Raw genomic sequence first — 18,292 nt, 5'->3', positions numbered from 1 at the left:
CATAATGCAATATACACATGATATATTATAGAATTGTACACTTGAAACATATTATTGTATTAACCAATGTCATCCCAATAAATTTAATTAAAAATAAAATTACTGAGTGCTGGTAAAAATTAAGGTATTAAACTCCTATACATATTGACCATTCTGACATTTCCAGAATTAACTAATATATCATAAGATAAACCATAATCATAAATTGGAATACTTATCATAAATCATGATTAGAAGTCATAATCATATTATCCAGTCCAAGCTTAATTGTCTATCTTAAACTTGCACTGAATAATATCTTAAGCAAAGAAACAAATGGTGGTAAAATTTTAGCTTAACTCTTTTATCTAAAAAAATGTTCACAGAAAAACAAAAGTTGTAGGTGTCCTATAATTTTTGATTGGACTGTTCTTGTGACTATTTTACATGATATAAGTTATAAAGAAATTAAAAGGATTTATTTCAACCAGAATTCCAAATAAATTGGCAATTCAAAGGGAATGTTTGCTTTGTAATAACGCTTGGGTCACAGGGCACCTGTGGGTATGGCATTCTTAACATAGGATATTTTTTATACTATAATATTTCATTTTCATAAAAACATTGGCATGATGGAAAAATCCCTGTACTTGATTGGTTCTGAGGATTTCACACACACCAATCTGGCACTCTTGATCTCTTACTCTGGTTGATTTCTTTGTTCTTTTTTCCCCCGACACTAACTAGCTTCTAGCATAGTAGATAGCTTCCCAACCTACCATGTTTATTATTCACTTCTTCTCTCCAGGCTAGAATATAACCTCCATGCAGATAGAGATTTTTTTTTTCTGAAGTGAGAAGTGGGGAGTCAGAGAGACAGACTCCTGCATGTGCCCATCCCGGATCCACCCAGCATGCCCACAAGGGGGCGATGCTCTGCTCATCTGAGCCATTGCTCTGTTGCAACCGGAGCCATTCTAGTGCCTGAAGCGGAGACCTCGGAGCCATCCTCAGTGCCCAGGCCAACTTTGCTCCAGTGGAGCCTTGGCTGTGGGAGGGGAAGAGAGAGTTAGAGAGAAAGGAGGAGGGGAAGGGTGGAGAAGCAGATGGGCACTTTTCCTGTGTGCTCTGGCCAGGCATCGAATCTAGGACTTCCACACACCAGGCCGACACTCTAGCACTGATTCAACTGGCCAGGGTTGAGATTTTTTAAAATGAATCACAAGTATCTACAACAGTGCGTAGAACATTGTAGGTGATCAACAAATAGATACACTTTATTTATTAAATGAATAAATAAGGATAATAGTATTCTCCTCTTAAATAAAAGACATCATTATTTTTATCTGTGCTATAATTTTGGTTTAAAATTATTTTAGGGCCCTGGCCGGTTGGCTCAGCGGTAGAGCGTCGGCCTAGCGTGCGGAGGACCCGGGTTCGATTCCCGGCCAGGGCACACAGGAGAAGCGCCCATTTGCTTCTCCACCCCTCCACCGCGCTTTCCTCTCTGTCTCTCTCTTCCCCTCCCGCAGCCAAGGCTCCATTGGAGCAAAAGATGGCCCGGGCGCTGGGGATGGCTCCTTGGCCTCTGCCCCAGGCGCTAGAGTGGCTCTGGTCGCAACATGGTGACGCCCAGGATGGGCAGAGCATCGCCCCCTGGTGGGCAGAGCGTCGCCTCATGATGGGCGTGCTGGGTGGATCCCGGTCGGGCGCATGCGGGAGTCTGTCTGACTGTCTCTCCCTGTTTCCAGCTTCAGAAAAAAAAAAAAAATTAAATTATTTTAGGAATATATATTTATAATACGCTATGGAAATTTGAGTTGAAGTACTTATTTAAATTTATATTTTACTATTCTATAAATATATTAAAATATTTTATGATTTTTATGAGATAATCTTAGCTGCTTTATATTAGATGCTAGCATTTTAAGAAAAATGAACTACAGTAATGACAGAATTGACAATTTATAGATTGCTTTTCACTCAGTGGTTGCTATATTTATTGATATCAGTCAAGTTCTTTGTTTCCTACTTTATTTTATTTTTATTTTTAAAATTTTTATTTTTTATTTTTTTGTATTTTTCTGAAGCTGGAAACGGGGAGAGACAGTCAGACAGACTCCCGCATGCGCCCGACCAGGATCCACCCGGCACACCCACCAGGGGCGATGCTCTGCCCACCAGGGGGCGATGCTCTGCCCCTCCGGGGCATCGCTCTGCCCCGACCAGAGCCACTCTATTGCCTGGGGCAGAGGCCAAGGAGCCATCCCCAGCGCCTGGGCCATCTTTGCTCCAATGCAATGGAGCCTTGGCTGCGGGAGGGGAAGAGAGAGACAGAGAGGAAGGAAGGGGGGGTGTGGAGTAGCAAATGGGCGCCTCTCTTATGTGCCCTGGCCGGGAATCGAACCCAGGTCCCCCGCACGCCAGGCCGTCGCTCTACCACTGAGCCAACCGGCCAGGGCCTATTTTTTAAATTTTTACTGAATTTATTGGGGTGACGTTGGTTAATAAAATTATACAGGCTTCAGGTGCCCAGTACTACAACACATCATCTGCAAACTGCAGTGTTTCCACTTTGAGAATGTCTCTTCAAAGATATCAACTGTATTTCTCCAGAAATAAAAGGTTACACTTGACAGGATCAAGAAAACTTTCACTGACTATAAGGAATGCTGCTCTAGAGAAAATGAGAAATTTATTAATATTCATATAAAAATACACAAAACAGTTCAGCCCCCTCTCCAGACATATCTATCTATCATCTATCTATCATCTATCTATCTATCTATCTATCTATCTATCTATCTATCTATCTATCATCTATCATCTATCTATCATCTATCTATCTATCTATCTATCTATCTATCTATCTATCTATCTATCTATCATCTATCTATCTATCATCTATCTATCTATCATCTATCTATCATAATCATCTATGTATCTATCAACTATCTATCATCTATCTATCTAATCTATATCTATCATCTATCTATCTAATCTATCTAATCTATATCTATTATCTATCATCTATCTATCTATCTATCTATCTATCAATCATCTATCTATCTACCTACCTACCTAATTTTTTGAGGTGTCGGGAGCCGATCCACTAATGCTGGCTAACTAGGTCACAGCAGGAGAAGATCCACAACTGCTGGTTGACAAAGTCACAGCAAAAGAAGATAGAGTCACCGCAGTAAGACCAACAGCTGCGGGTTGACAAAGTCACCGCAAAGGAAAGGCACGATACTTCCCCCTTTAATCTTTTGAATTAATCTGGCCTTATATTCCCCCCTTTTCTGGGTGTGTGCTATTATTTATGGCACAGGGATAATAGTACCATGCTTTCCCTGTAGATTTGTAGTAATTTCTTTGGAAATGAGACAGAAGGTGTAAGTTCCACAGAAAAGCCTGTAAGCCCCTTGAACTGGGCTCATAAACATAAGAGGCTGGCCATGATATCCCTCATAAAGGGTTAAGTTTGTAGGAGAATTTCTTCTTATTAATCATGTTAGAAAGAATATAGTTAGAACTTAGCTAGTATATGAATATAGTAAATAAATAAAGTTTAACTAGACATTAGAATCTTAGGTAAAGTGTAGTGGAGTGGCCTGTTGCGTGGCCTTGGATAGGAGTGCAGCTGGCTAGTAAAGAATGTTTTGTTAAAAGACTTGTTTTGTCACTGAAGACAGTTGCTGGGCTTTTCTCAGTAAAACATTCTCATGAGATTTTTGCATTTTCCAAGAATAAGGAGAGGAATGTGGTGGGATTCAAAGCAGCAATAGCAACTAATGCCTTCTGATATTATGTTGCTACTAGCTATCTTGCAGGTGCACTCTATGTATCTTTAAGTAAAAATTACTCTTTATACTATGTCAGTTTCTTAATAGCAAACCTTTTGTAGTCTTGTGAAAAAAGAATTAGGACACTACATGAACTCAAGGCTATTTGCCTGAGCAAGCGGTGGTCCTTTGCTAGTCCTTGATGATTTCGTCTGCTATCTCTTTCTGTGCCCTTGACTCACAACAAGAGTAAAATAGAGTTATTAATTAGTACTAATCTTTTAGAAGTTTGTACCAATATTATTATTACTATTGTATAACTGTACTTTGAATGACTTACCACCTGACTTGTAGCTTATAGATATGAATTAACTGTTATCTAAAAATATGTAACCATAGTGAAACTAAAACAATGATGTATTCAAAATACCATGTGATTGTAACTTAGTGTGTGTGCATAAAAAGTAATGTTAGACCAGCCATTGAGGGAGATGCCTGGCAGTAAATGCTAACCAGAGAATAAAGAATTCGGCTTTCTCACTCGATCTTCGCTGACGCCGTCTCCTCCTGTGGGACCCCTGGATCCCCCCCGGGGCTGGACCCCGGCATTGAGGCAGAGTTCTGCAGCCCGTGTAACCTTGGACACCTTTCAGCTTTCTCCACAAGGGGGCTGGGAGGCAGCCCTGGCCTGGAGCAAAGGGTAGAGCAGAAAGGTAAAAGCCAATGGTTGGTTCTTAAGCTGAATTTGTATGTAAGATGGGAACATGTACATTTACCTATTAAATGCAACTTAAACAGATGTTTGTATTAACATAGTATTTATTTTTACCTTTCTGTGTATATAAATACTTAAAACATTTCCAAACCTCCAGAAACTTGCTCTTCCATAACTGGGCACTGCCTGCACTAAGAGTGATACCAAAGATTTTAGGGCCTGTGTATTCTTTCCAGGAGTTTTATGGTTTCAGGTCTTACATTTAAGACTTTACCCATATTGATTTTTTTTTGTATATGGTATAGGAAAATAGTCCATTTTTGTTTTTTTGCTATATCTGTCCAGTTTTCTTCAGCACTACTTATTGAATAGACTGCTTCACCCCATTGTATTATATATCTTTGCCTCCTTTGTCATAGATTAATTGATCATGTAAACCAAAGTTTATTTCTGGACTCTATACAATTCCATTGATCTAGGTGTCTGTTTTTATGCCAGTACCATACTGTTTTGATTATTGTAGCTTTGAGTACAGGTTGATATCAGGGAGTGTAATATCTCCTTCTTTGTTCTTTCTCAAGATTGCTTTGGGTTTGGGATGTCCTTTGTGGTTCCACAGAAAAGTTAGGATTAGTTGTTATAATTCTGTTGTCACTTTGGATGAAGCAGTTCAGTAGCATCCTCAGTCAACAGGCCAAATGAGTGGCTTGCCTGCGGTGTGAGACCATCAGTCTGCTTCTATTGTTCTGTCTCAGCTCGCATTCTCTTATAGGTAAAATCTGGCCTGATGACAGGGCAGCTTTGAAGTCAGACAACAACAGCTGAAGGTGTGCAACATGTGAAGGGGAATAAGGATGAAGACACACCTATGAATTAAGACATCTTAAACATGAGCTGGCAGAGCCAGTTCCTGACCAGCTACCTCAGTCCTCAGGAGCCGTGTCCTGGACAATCTGCTTGTTTCCCACATGGAAGGTTTGGCTCTCCATGTGATACTAAGTGCTGATGGGTCTGAGGACAATGGAGTTGAGGACAATGGGATTCACAGACTTCATATATTCTTGTCCTTTATTTTAATGAGTCACAGATGATTTCCCTCGCCGAAAGGATCATGTATGTTGCCACTATTGGTTTTACAAGTTAATCATGGCAGAGAGAGTAGGTTTGTAAAGCACCTGATGATGATATCTGTCTTTCCCCAGGTCAGTCTGTCCTACACTAGCATCTACTTCCTTCTAACATTGCTCATTTACATGTCCAACAATCTCCAAGTAAGGCTAACTTTTTATAAATTTTCTCCTAATTGTGGGGTTTGGGTTTTAGCATCTGAAGGCTATTAGGTAATGCAGTTCCTGCCAGGGATCTCTTAGCAATTTCCCCTGGCCGTTATTCTTCTGCTCTGACATTGTTTAATTAGGCTCTGAGTGGGTAAAGGATTATGATAAAACATCTAGTTCAAAAACACTTTCTTACTTTCCTAAACTCACTGATATTGACAGTGTTTTCCTTCTCTCCCTTTATTTTGTTTTTTATTTATTTATTTTATTTTAATTTATTATGTTTACATAGATTCAAGTGCCCCATTGAATATATCTCCCACTCCCCCCACCCCCATGTTCCCCTTGATACACCCTTATCCCCCTCCCTCTAACGCCCTCCCCTCTCTTCTGTCCAGGATTTGCAGTCCTGCTCTCATTGTCTCTCTGTTATGTATACATAATTTCACTAATCCCTTTTACCCTCTCTGATCCCATCCTCTCTTCCCCTTTCCCTCTGGCCCCTTTGACCCCACTTCTGCCTCTATTCCATTCCTCAGTTCACATTGTTCATTAGATTCCTCATATGAGTGAAGCCATATGACATTTTCTTTCTCTGCCTAGCTTATTCCACTTAGCATAATAGTCTCCAGATCTATCTGTGTTGTCACAAAAGTAAGATTTCCTTTTTTCATGGCTGTGTAGTATTCCATTGAGTATGTGTACCACTGCTTTTTAATCCACTTGTCCACTGACAGACACTTGGGCTGTTTCCAGACCTTGATTATTGTAAACAATGTTGCAATAAACATGGGTGTGCATGTCTTCTTTTGAATCAGCGATTCGGTATTCTTAGGATATATTCCTAAAAGTGGGATAGCAGGGTCAAACAACAAATCCATTTTTAATTTTTTGAGGAATCTCCATACTGTTTTCCATAGTGGCTGTACAAGTCTTCATTCCCACCAGCAGAGCAGGAGGGTTCCCTTTCCTCCGCATCCTCGCCAGCACTTATTGTGTGTTGATTTGTTAATGAGCACCATTCTGACTGGTGTGAGGTGGTATCTCATTGTGGTTTTAATTTGCATTTCTCTAATGATTAGTGATGTTGAACATTTTTTCATATGCCTATTGGCCATCTGTATGTCCTCTTTGGAGAAATGTCTATTCATTTCTTTTGACCATTTTTTGATTGAATTGTTTACCTTCCTGGTGCTGAGTTTTACAAGTTCTTTATAAATGTTGGTTATTAACCCCTTATCAGATGTGTTGTTGAATATATTCTCCCATTGTGTGGTTTGTCTTTTTATTTTGTTCATATTGTCTTTAGCTGTGCAAAAGCTTTTTAGTTTGATATAGTCTCATTTGTTCATCCTGTGCTTTATTTCACTTGCCTGTGGAGATAAATCAGCAAATATATTGCTGCGAGAGATGTCGGAGAGCTTACTGCCTATGTTTTCTTCCAAGATGATTATGGTTTCATGACTTACATTTAAGTCTTTTATCCATTTTGAGTTTATTTTTGTGAATGGTGTAAGTTGGTGGTCTAGTTTCATTTTTTTGCAAGTCCCTGTCCAATTTACCCAACACCATGTGTTAAAAAGACTGTCTTTAATCCATTGTATGCTTTTACCTCCTTTGTCAAATATCAATTGTCCATAAAGGTGTGGGTTTATTTCCGGGTTCTCTGTTCTGTTCCATTGATCTATATGCCTGTGCTTATGTCAGTACCAAGCTGTTTTGAGTACAATGGCCTTGTAGTATAACTTGATATCAGAAAGTGTGATACCTCCCATTTTATTCTTCCTTTTCAAGATTGCTGAGGCTATTCGTGTTCTTTTTTGGTTCCATGTAAAATTTTAGAATATTTGTTCTATATCTTTGATGTATGCTATTGGTATTTTAATAGGAATTGCACTGAATTTATAGATTGTTTTGGGTAGTACCTGTATAGACATTTTAATGATGTTTATTCTTCTTATCCATGAACACGATATATGCTTCCACTTGTTTTTATCTTCCTTGATTTCTTTTATCAATGTTTTATAATTTTCTGAGTGCAAGTCTTTAATGTCCTTGGTTAAATTTACTCCTAGGTACTTCTTTTTTTTTTGTTGCAATAGTGAAGGGGACTGTCTTTTAATTTTTCTTTCAGACAGTTCATTGTTGGTGTATAAAATGCCATTGATTTCTAAATATTAATTTTATATCCTGCCACCTTGCTAAATTCATTTATCAGGTCCAGTAGTTTTTATGACTGAGACTTTAGGGTTTTCTTTGTACAGTATCATATCATCAGCAAATAATGATAATTTTACTTCTTCTTTTCCAATTTGGATGCCTTATTTTTCTTCTTCTTGTTGGATTGCTGTGGCTAGGACTTCCAGAACTATGTTGAATAAGAGTGGTGAAAGGGCATACCCCTGCCTTGTTCCTGATCTTAAGGAGATTGTTTTGATTTTTGCCCATTGATTATGATGTTGGCTGTGTGTGTGTCATAGATGGCCTTTATCATGTTGAGGTATGTTCCCTGTATTCCCACTTTGCTGAGAGTTTTTGATCATAAATTTTATCAAATGCTTTTTCTGCATCTTTTGATATTATCATGTGATTTTTCTGCTTCCTCTTATTTATGTGATGAATCTTATTGATTGATTTGTGAATATTGTACCATTCTTGCCTTCCCAGAATAAATCCCACTTGTACATGATGTATAATTTTTTTCATGTATTGCTGGATTTGGCTTGTTAATATTTTGTTGAGAATTTTAGCATCTAAGTTCATCAGGGATATTGGCTTATAGTTTTCTTTCTTTGTAGTGTCTTTGCTTGGTTTTGGAATGAGGATTATGCTAGCCTCATAAAAGAAGTTTTAAAGTCTTCCCTCTTCTTGAATTTTTTGAAATAGCTTGAGAAGGATAGGAGTTAGTTCTTCTTTGAATATTTGGTAGAATTCACTTGTGAAGGCATCAGGCCCAGGACTTTTGTTCGTTGGAAGTTTTTTGATAACTGTTTGAATCTCATTTGTTGTAATCGGTCTGTTTAGGTTTTCTGATCTTCCAGATTGATTTTTGAAAGATTATATGTTTCAAGAAATTTGTCCATTTCATCTAGGTTGTCTAATTTTTTGGCATACAGTTCTTCATAGTATTTTCTTACAATCTTTTGTATTTCTGCTGTGTCAGTTGTTACTTCTCCACTCTCATTCTAATTTTATTTATTTGAATCCTCTCTCTTTTTTTTCTTGGTGAGTCTGGTTAAAGGTTTATCAATCTTGTTTACCTTTTCAAGGAACCAGCTCTTGGTGTCATTGATGTTCTGTATTGTTTTTTTTAGCCTCTTTGTCATTTATTTTCGCTCTGATCTTTATTATTTTTTCTTCTACTTCCTCTGGGCTTTACTTGCTGTTTTTTTTTAGTTTTTTTAGGTGCAGGGTTAAGTTGTTTATTTGAGCTTTTACTTGCTTCTTAAGGTATGCCTGTAATGCTATGAACTTCCCTTTCAGGACTGCTTTTGCTGTGTCCCATAAATTTTGAATTGTTGTATTTTCATTTATATTTTTTTCAAGGAAATTTTTGATTTCTCCATGATCTCATTGTTAACCCATTCATTATTTAATAACATTCTATTTAGTTTGCAAGTGTTTGAGTGTTTTTCAGTTTTTCTATTGTAGTTGATTTCTAGTTTTATGTTATTGTGATCTGAGGAGATGCTTGATATGATTTCAATCTTCTTAAATTTGTTAAACTTATTTTGTGTCCTAGCTTGTGGTCTATTCTAGAGAATATACCATGAGCACTTAAAAAAATGTATATTCTGCTACTTTAGGGTGAACAGTTCTGAAGATATCTATTAACCAGTTGATCTAGTGTGTCCTTTAAGTCTACTGTTTTTTGTTGATTTTCTTTCTTGAGGATCTATCCAAGGATGTTAGTAGGGTATTAAAATCCCCTGTTATTATAGTGTTGCTATTGATCTCACCCTTTATGTTGATCAAAATCTGCTTTATGTATTTAGGTGCTCCTATATTAGGTGCATAGATATTTATAATGGTTATATCTTCCTGTTGGATTGCTCCCTTTATCATTATGTAGTAACCTTCTTTATCTCTTACTATAGCCTTTGTTTTTTATTTTTGTTTTTTAAAGTTTTTATTTGTTCATTTTAGAGAGGAGAGGGAGAGAAAGAGAAAGAGAGAGGAGAGACAGAGAGAGAGAAGGGGGGAGGAGCTGGAAGCGTCAACTCCCATATGTGCCTTGACCAGGCAAGCCCAGGGTTTCAAACCGGCGACCTCAGCATTTCCAGGTCAATGCTTTATCCACTGCGCCACCACAGGTCAGGCTATATAGCCTTTGTTTTAAAGTCTATTTTGTCTGATATAAGTATTGCTACCCCAGATTTTTTTTCATTTCCATTTCCATGAAATATTTTTTCTATTCCTTTACTTTCAATCTATGTATATATTTTGTTTTTAGGTGTGTATCTTGTAGACAGCATATGTATGAGTCCTATTTTCTTATCCACCCAGCTACCCTGTCTTTTAATTGAAGCATTTAATCCATTTATATTTAAGGTTGTTATTGATATGTAGTTGTTTATTGTCATTTCATTCTTTAAATCTACATTTTTTTCTGGATTTTCTACCCCCTTTGTTCTGTTTACAGCAGGCCTCTTAACATTTCTTGCAGTACTGGTTTGGCTGTAATGAATTTCTTGAGTTTTTTTTTTTTGTCTGGGAAGCTTTTTATTTCTCCTTTAATTTTAAATGATAACCTTGCTGGGTAAAGAAGTCTTGTTTGTAGGCTCTTATTTTGCATTACTTTGAGTATTTCTTGCCATTCCCTTCTGTCTTCTAGTGTTTCTGTTGAAAAGTCATGTCATCCTTATGGGGGCTCTTCTGTAGATAATTCACTGCTTTTCTCTTGCAGCTTTTAGTATTCTTTTTTTATCTCTTAAATTTTTATTTTAAATGTGATGTGTCTTGGTGTTGGCTTCTTTGGATTCTTCTTTAATGGGACTCTCTGTGCTTCTTGAACTTGCGTGACTTTTTCCTTCATCAGTTTAGAAAAGTTTTTAGCTATGATTTCTTCAATCAGGTTCTTTATCTTTTATTCTTTCTTCTCCTTCAGGAACCCCTATGATGCAGATGTTGTTTCTCTTCATGTTGTCACAGAGCTCTCTTAGAGTTTCCTCAGACTTTTTAAACCTCTTTTCTTTTTGCTGCTCTGGTGGTGTGCTTTCATGTATCTTGTCCTCCAAATCGCTGATTTGATCCTCTGCTTCATCCAGCATACTTTTAATTATTTCTAGTGTAGTTTTCATTTCTGATATTGTATTTGTCATTTCTGACTGATTCTTTTTTATGATTTTAATGTTCTTTTTGATGCTTGCTATCTCTTTATTTAGGTGCTCATTATGTTCATCCAGTGTTGCTCTAAGATCTTTGAGCATCCTAACAATCATTATTTTAAATTCTGCATTTGGTAATTTGGTTACTTCTATCTCATTTAGTTCTTTTACTGGGAATTTCTCTTGTTGATTCATTTGAGTTGCATTTCTCTGTCTTCCCATTTTTTCTTGTATAGAGCCCTTCTTTGGTTGTGCTGTTTGAATAGCTAGCTGAGTCCAGGGCAGTGGTTGAAAAACTCATTAGTCAACAGAGTCAAATATCAACAGTACAAAGATTAAAATTTGTTTTGAGTGCCAAATTTTTAAAACTTAAACTATATAGGTAAGTACATTCCTTATTGAGGTAGTGCCCACATGTGGTATTTTGTGGAAGAGCCACACTCAAGGGGCCAAAGAGTTGCATGTGGCTCATGATCCACAGTTTGCTGACCAGGGGTCTAGGGTTTAAGTTTTCTGTTTCCAGCTATCAGTTGTGTTGGTTCTAGATCTTCTTGGGTTGGCATCATCTGTTGTTTGTAATCCACTGTGGACTACTTGTCATCAGCTACTGCTCTTTTTGCTGTTTGTGTGGGTAGTTTCTGTGCCTGGCTAGTGTGGGAGGAGCCAACTTGTCTACAAGGATCAACTTCCTCCTGCTTAGAGCTGTCAGCAGCTCCATACAAGCTGCAAGCTCTGAAAGATTTGCCTCTGCTTTTCAGCTGTTCTGGCTCCTCTTGTAGCTGCCTCATCTTTCCAGAGTCCTGTATTGAAAGACTGTAGTGTGGGCCTGAATGGCCTCACCCTACTTACCCCTGCACAGATTGCAAACTTGTTGGGTTAGGGCAGCTAAGTACTCAGTTGGGAACCTGGGACTATGACATTAGTGAGACCCCCTATTTCAGGGGTCTCTTGGGCTAAAATTCAGTACAGGGAAGGTGGCCCCTCCTCCAGGGCCTAATCTCTCAGCCTCTGCTGGATACCCAAATTTTATTTCTGCCCAAAAGGTGAGCTGCAGGAAAGTCTGAATTTTGTCTAATTTTCTCTTTCTGCTCCCTCTAATTGCTACCTACTCACTGGGCCCAGCAGGAAACTCCAGCAATTAGTGTGTGGGCAGTGGGAGTGGCTTATTCTTTGGTCCCATGGTCACTCTATCCAGACTTTTTTTTTTTACATATCTCAGTGGGGTGTTGCCACAGGAGTGGGCTGGGTGTGGTCTCTGTTCCAGAGGTGTGGCCTGCCCACCAGTTCTCTGGGGGGTGGGGTGGGGCACATTCTCAGTAGTGGAGGGGGGAGGTGTAGCTCATGTCTCACCTAATACCTGAGTCACTGACCTGTCCCTGCTTCTTTGCCTTTCTGCATGAGCCTTTCCCTTGGCTAGATATGGAGAGATTTCCGGGAGTGGGGCAGCTGCCTTTCCCCAGACTGGTGCGGGACAAAGGGATCACTCCTCCCCTGTATATCTCCACTTTAGCTTTGGAGAATGACTCAGTGTGGGTGTTCCGGTCACTGTCACTGTGTCTTTCCCTGTGCCTACAACTTTACACTTTCCTCATGCAATTCCAATCCTCTCAGTTCTCCTTCTCCTGGAGCCCCAGGCAAGTGGCCACGAGTGAGATTTTCTGTGTGGGCCCTTTAAGGCTGAATCTGCCACTCTGAGAGCTGTCTCCACCCCTCAGACAGAAACCCTGCTCCTTTCACCATTCAAAGCTGTCTGGTTGTCTCTTCCAGTCAGTGGGGCTCCAAGCTGAGGCTCTGGGCCTGGGACTGAATGCCTCCACTTCTCAGGGTCCCTCTCTCTGCAGTGAAAGTCCTTCCAGGCACTCTGCTGCCCCTCGCTTCTTGGACTGGGTCAGCCCCCGCTGCATCTCTGTACTTCCTACCAGATTCAGTGTGGTTTCTGTGATCCTTGGTTATAGAAGAGTACTCTTTGTTTCATCCAAAGTTGGTTTTTTCATGATGGTTGTTCTTAAATTAAGTTGTAATCCAATTTGGTCCAGGGAGGTGGCTGTTGTAACGTCTGCCTACTCCATGGTTGACTAGGAATCTCTTCTCTCCCTTTATTTTGTAAGGTTAACTTTTTTTTTTTAAACATTTTTAACATTTTCATGATACAGTGGGATAATTAATTGGAAATGCAACATTACTGACTAAATTGACTAAATTATTTTTTTCCAACGTTCTCATTTGTGAAAGTTCAGTTTTCATATATGGGTTTGCCTTCCGCAGATTGAATTTATGACTATCTCAAAGTTTTTCTTTTAGAATAAGGATGTTCACACAATGAAAGTTTTCTTAGAGCCTATCTAGTGATGGGATTCTGCCCCAGTCCCCATCCTTCTCTTATGAAGAACTGAGTTTTAAAAAGTTTCTTTGACCTGAGCGGACTCATTGAGACAATTCTGGGTAAAGCCAGGGTAAATCGGTTGCCTAAGCCAGAGCTCTGCAACTTCCCTAGTCATGATTATCATTTGGGATGCTCATTAAAAATACCCTCCCCCCGACTCCATCTCAGAAATGATAGAATTAGAATGTTTAGGAAGAGAAATCACGGTATTTGAGTTCTCCAGAGAAACAAAACCAGTAGGACATGTATGTTGGGATAGGTGGTGGATAATGTACATATGTGGGCATTTATTATGATAAATTGGCTAATGTGATTACAGAGGCTTAGAAGTTCCATAATCTGCCTGCTTCCTACAGGCTGAAAATCCAAGAAAGCCAGCGGTACAGTTCAGTCCAAGTATGAGGGCCGGAGAACCTGGTCAGGCAATGATGTAGTATAAGGTGGGATTTCAAGACCGGGTATGTCTACCTGTTTTGCAGACATTCCAAAAAAAAAAAAACCACCACAAGGAAAATCAGATGGAGCAGACATAGCATTTATTACTTATAGACAGGGAGGCCTGATGGCGGCCAGTTGGGCTGTGAGTTCGCATGCAACCAGACATGGGCAGTCTGGCTTATAAAGCATTTAGACAGTAGTGGCACAAAACCATTAGCAGGAAGCTCACATGCTGGGAGTCAGGGAATAGAAGCCTTTTTTCAAGGTATTTGTTCCTCAACAGAACATGATGCACATTCAAGAGCAGACAGACCTGTGCCCTATGCCATGCACCAGGAGGTGTGGAAGGGCCATGCCTAACATTAACCCCACATGTAGATCCAGTCTCAGGTCAGAGAACATGAGATAAGATGTCCTCGCTCAATCCACAAGGTAAGAAAAATAGGGCAATCCTCCTTCCTCTATCTTTTTTTCTCAACAGACCCTCAACAGATTGGGTGATGCCCAACCACATCAGGGAGGGAAATCTACTCTATTGAATTACTGATTTAAATGCTAATCTCATTAAAAACACCTCCACAGAGACTTATAGCAATCCTGTTTGATGTGGGCACATTGTGGCTCACTCAAGTTGATATCCAAAATTTGCCAACACAAGCCCGCCTCTTGTCAGCTTAGCCCCCATATACATCTCCTTCAACCATACTTAATCTCCAAATACACAATGAGGTCACAGTTCTGTCTATCAAGAGACAACTATGAAGAGCCAAGGCTAGCAGCCATTCCTCGAGTGGGCTCCTCCTGCAAGGGCAGGGTGAAAGCCCGGAAACAGGAGGAGACCCGAAGCTGAGCAAAGGTGCTTGCCAGTGCCCTCAGGACCAAGCATAACGTCACACACGGGGGCAGGGCAAAGGCCAAGGCAACCAACACTTGTGCACCCGAGCTCGTGATCACAGCCACTCCTGTAAAGAGAAAATGCGGAGGTAGAGAAATACAACACAAATAAACCAAGAGAAATCCCCAGAAAAGGACCTAAGTGAATCAGATATAACCAAATTATCAGATGCAGAGTTTAAAATAACGATCGTTAGGATGCTCAAAGATATCAGGACAACCATAGACGGCCATTACAAAAATATAAATAAAGAGATAACAAATATAAAAAAGAACATTGAAATAATAAAAAAGAATCAGTCAGAAATGACAAATACAATATCTGAAATAAAGAATACAATGGAAGGAATTAAAAGCAGGATGGATGAAGCAGAGAATCGAATCAGTGAGTTAGAGGACACGATAAACAATGGCACAGAAGCAGAGCATAAAAAAGAAAAGAGACTCAAAAAGTCTGAGGAAACTCTAAGAGAGCTCTGTGACAACATGAAGAAAAATAACATCCGCATCATTGGAGTTCCTGAAGAAGAAGAGAAAGAACAAGGGATAGAGACTTTGTTCAAACATATTATAGCGGAAAATATCCCCCAATTAAGGCAGGAAAATATTTCACATGTTCAGGAAGCACAGAGAACTTCATTAAGGAGAAATCCAAAGAAACCAACACCAAGACACATCATAATTATATTACAAAAGCTAAACGATAAAGAGAAAATATTAAAAGCTGCTAGAGAAAAAAAGACTATCACCTACAAAGGAGCCCCCATAAGGATGACTTCTGACTTCTCAACAGACACACTTGAGGCCAGAAGGGAATGGCAAGAAATATTCAAAGTAATGCAGAACAAGAACCTACAACCAAGACTACTTTATCCAGCAAGGCTATCATTTAAAATTGAAGGAGAAATAAAAAGCTTTACAGACAAAAAAACCCTCAAGGAATTTACTGCAACCAAACCAAGGCTGAAAGAAATGCTAAGAGACCTGTTGTGAACAGATCGAAGGAAAAAAAGAATATAGCAAAAGAGGAATACAGTTTTATAGAAAAAAAATGGCAATAAACAATTACATATCAGTAATAACCTTAAATGTTAATGAATTAAATGATCTGATCAAGAGACATACATAGGGTAGCTGCGTGGATAAGAAAACAGGACCCATACATATGCTGTCTACAAGAGATACAACTTAAATCAAAAGATGCACACACACTGAAGATAAAAGGACGGAAAAAAATATTTCACGCAAATGAAAATGAAAAAAAATCTGGGGTAACAATACTTATATCAGACAAAATGGACTTTAAAACAAAGACCATAGTTAGAGATAAAGAAGGTCACTACATAATGATAAAGGGAGAAATCCAAAAGGAAGATATAACCATTATAAATATCTACGCATCTAATATAGGAGCACTAAATATATAAAGCAGACTTTGATGGACTTAAAGGGCAAGATTAACAGCAATACTATAATAGTATGGGATTTCAATACCCCATTAACATCATTAGATAGATCCTCAAGAAAGAAAATTAACAAAGAAACAGCAGACTTAAAGGACATATTAGATCAACTCGATTTAATAGATATCTTCAGAACCTTTCACCCTAAAACAGCAGAATATACATTCTTTTCAAGTGCTCATGGTACATTCTCTAGAATAGACCACATGTTAGGGCACAAAAGTGGTCTCAACAAATTTAAGAAGATTGAAATCATATCGAGCACTTTCTCTGATCACAATGGCATTAAACTAGAAATCAACCACAATAGAAAAATTGAAAAACATTCAAACACTTGGAAACTAAATAGCACGTTATTAAATAATGAATGGGTTAACATTGAGATCAAAGAAGAAATTAAAAAATTTCTAGAAACAAATGATAATGAGCATACATCAACTCAAAATTTATGGGACACAGCAAAAGCAGTCCTGAGAGGGAAGTTTATAGCATTACAGGCATACCTCAAGAAGCTAGAAAAAGCTCAAATAAACAACTTAACCCTGCATCTAAAAGAACTAGAAAAAGAACAACAAGTAAAGCCCAGAGCTAGTAGAAGGAAGGAAATAATAAAGATCAGAGTAGAAATAAATGACACAGAGGCTAAAGAAACAATACAGAGGATTAATGAAACCAGGAGCTGGTTCTTTGAAAAGGTAAATAAGATCGATGAACCTTTAATGAGCTTCAACAAGAAAAAAAGAGAGAGGACTCAAATAAATAAAATTAGAAACAAGAGTGGAGAAATAACAACTGACACAACAGAAATACAAAATATTGTAAGAAAATACTATGAAGAACTGTACACCAAAAAACTAGACAACGTAGATGAAATGGACAAATTCCTTGAATCATATAGTCTTCCAAAAATCAATTTGGAAGAATCAGAAAACCTAAACAGACCAATTACAACAAATGAGATTGAAACAGCTATCAAAAAACTCCCAAAAAAGAAAAGTCCTGGGCCTGATGGCTTCACAAGTGAATTCTACCAAATATTCAAAGAAGAACTAACTCTTATCCTCAAGCTATTTCAAAAAATTCAAGAGGAAGGAAGACTTCCAAACTCCTTTTATGAGGTGAGCATAATTCTGATTCTAAAACCAGGCAAAGACAACACAAAAAAAGAAAATTTTAGGCCAATATCCCTGATGAACTTAGATGCAAAAATCCTCAACAAAATATTAGCAAACCAGATCCAGCAATATATGAAAAAAATCATACACCATGATCAAGTGGGATTTATTCCTGGGAGGCAAGGCTGGCACAATATTCGCAAATCAATCAATGTGATTCATCACATAAACAAAAGAAAGGAGAAAAACCACATGATAATTTCAATAGATGCAGAAAAAGCATTTGATAAAGTCCAGCACCCATTCATGATCAAAACTCCCAGCAAAGTGGGAATACAGGGAACATACCTCAACATGATAAAGGCCATCTATGACAAACCCACAGCCAACATCATACTCAATGGGCAAAAATTAAAAGCAATCCCCTTAAGATCAGGAACAAGGCAAGGGTGCCCCCTTTCACCACTCTTATTCAACATAGTTTTGGAAGTCCTAGCCACAGCAATCAGACAAGAAAAAGAAATAAAAGGCATCCGAATTGGAAAAGAAGAAGTAAAACTATCATTATTTGCAGATGATATGATATTGTATATAGAAAACCCTAAAGTCTCAGTCAAAAAACGACTAGACCTGATAAATGAATTCGGCAAGGTGGCAGGATATAAAATCAATACTCAGAAATCAGAGGCATTTTTATACACTAATAATAAACTGTCGGAAAGAGAAATCAAGGAATCAATCCCCTTTACCATTGCAACCAAAAAAATAAAGTATCTAGGAATAAATCTAACCATGGAGATTAAAGACTTGTACTCAGAAAATTATAAAACATTGATAAAAGAAATCAAGGAAGATACAAATAAGTGGAGACATATACCGTGCTCATGGTTAGGAAGAATAAACATCATTAAAATGT

The sequence above is a fragment of the Saccopteryx bilineata genome, chromosome 4, assembly GCF_036850765.1.
Source record: "Saccopteryx bilineata isolate mSacBil1 chromosome 4, mSacBil1_pri_phased_curated, whole genome shotgun sequence".
NCBI classification, from domain to species: Eukaryota; Metazoa; Chordata; class Mammalia; order Chiroptera; family Emballonuridae; genus Saccopteryx; species Saccopteryx bilineata.
The sequence above is the reverse complement of the archived record's forward strand: the minus strand, read 5'-3'. Positions refer to the sequence as shown.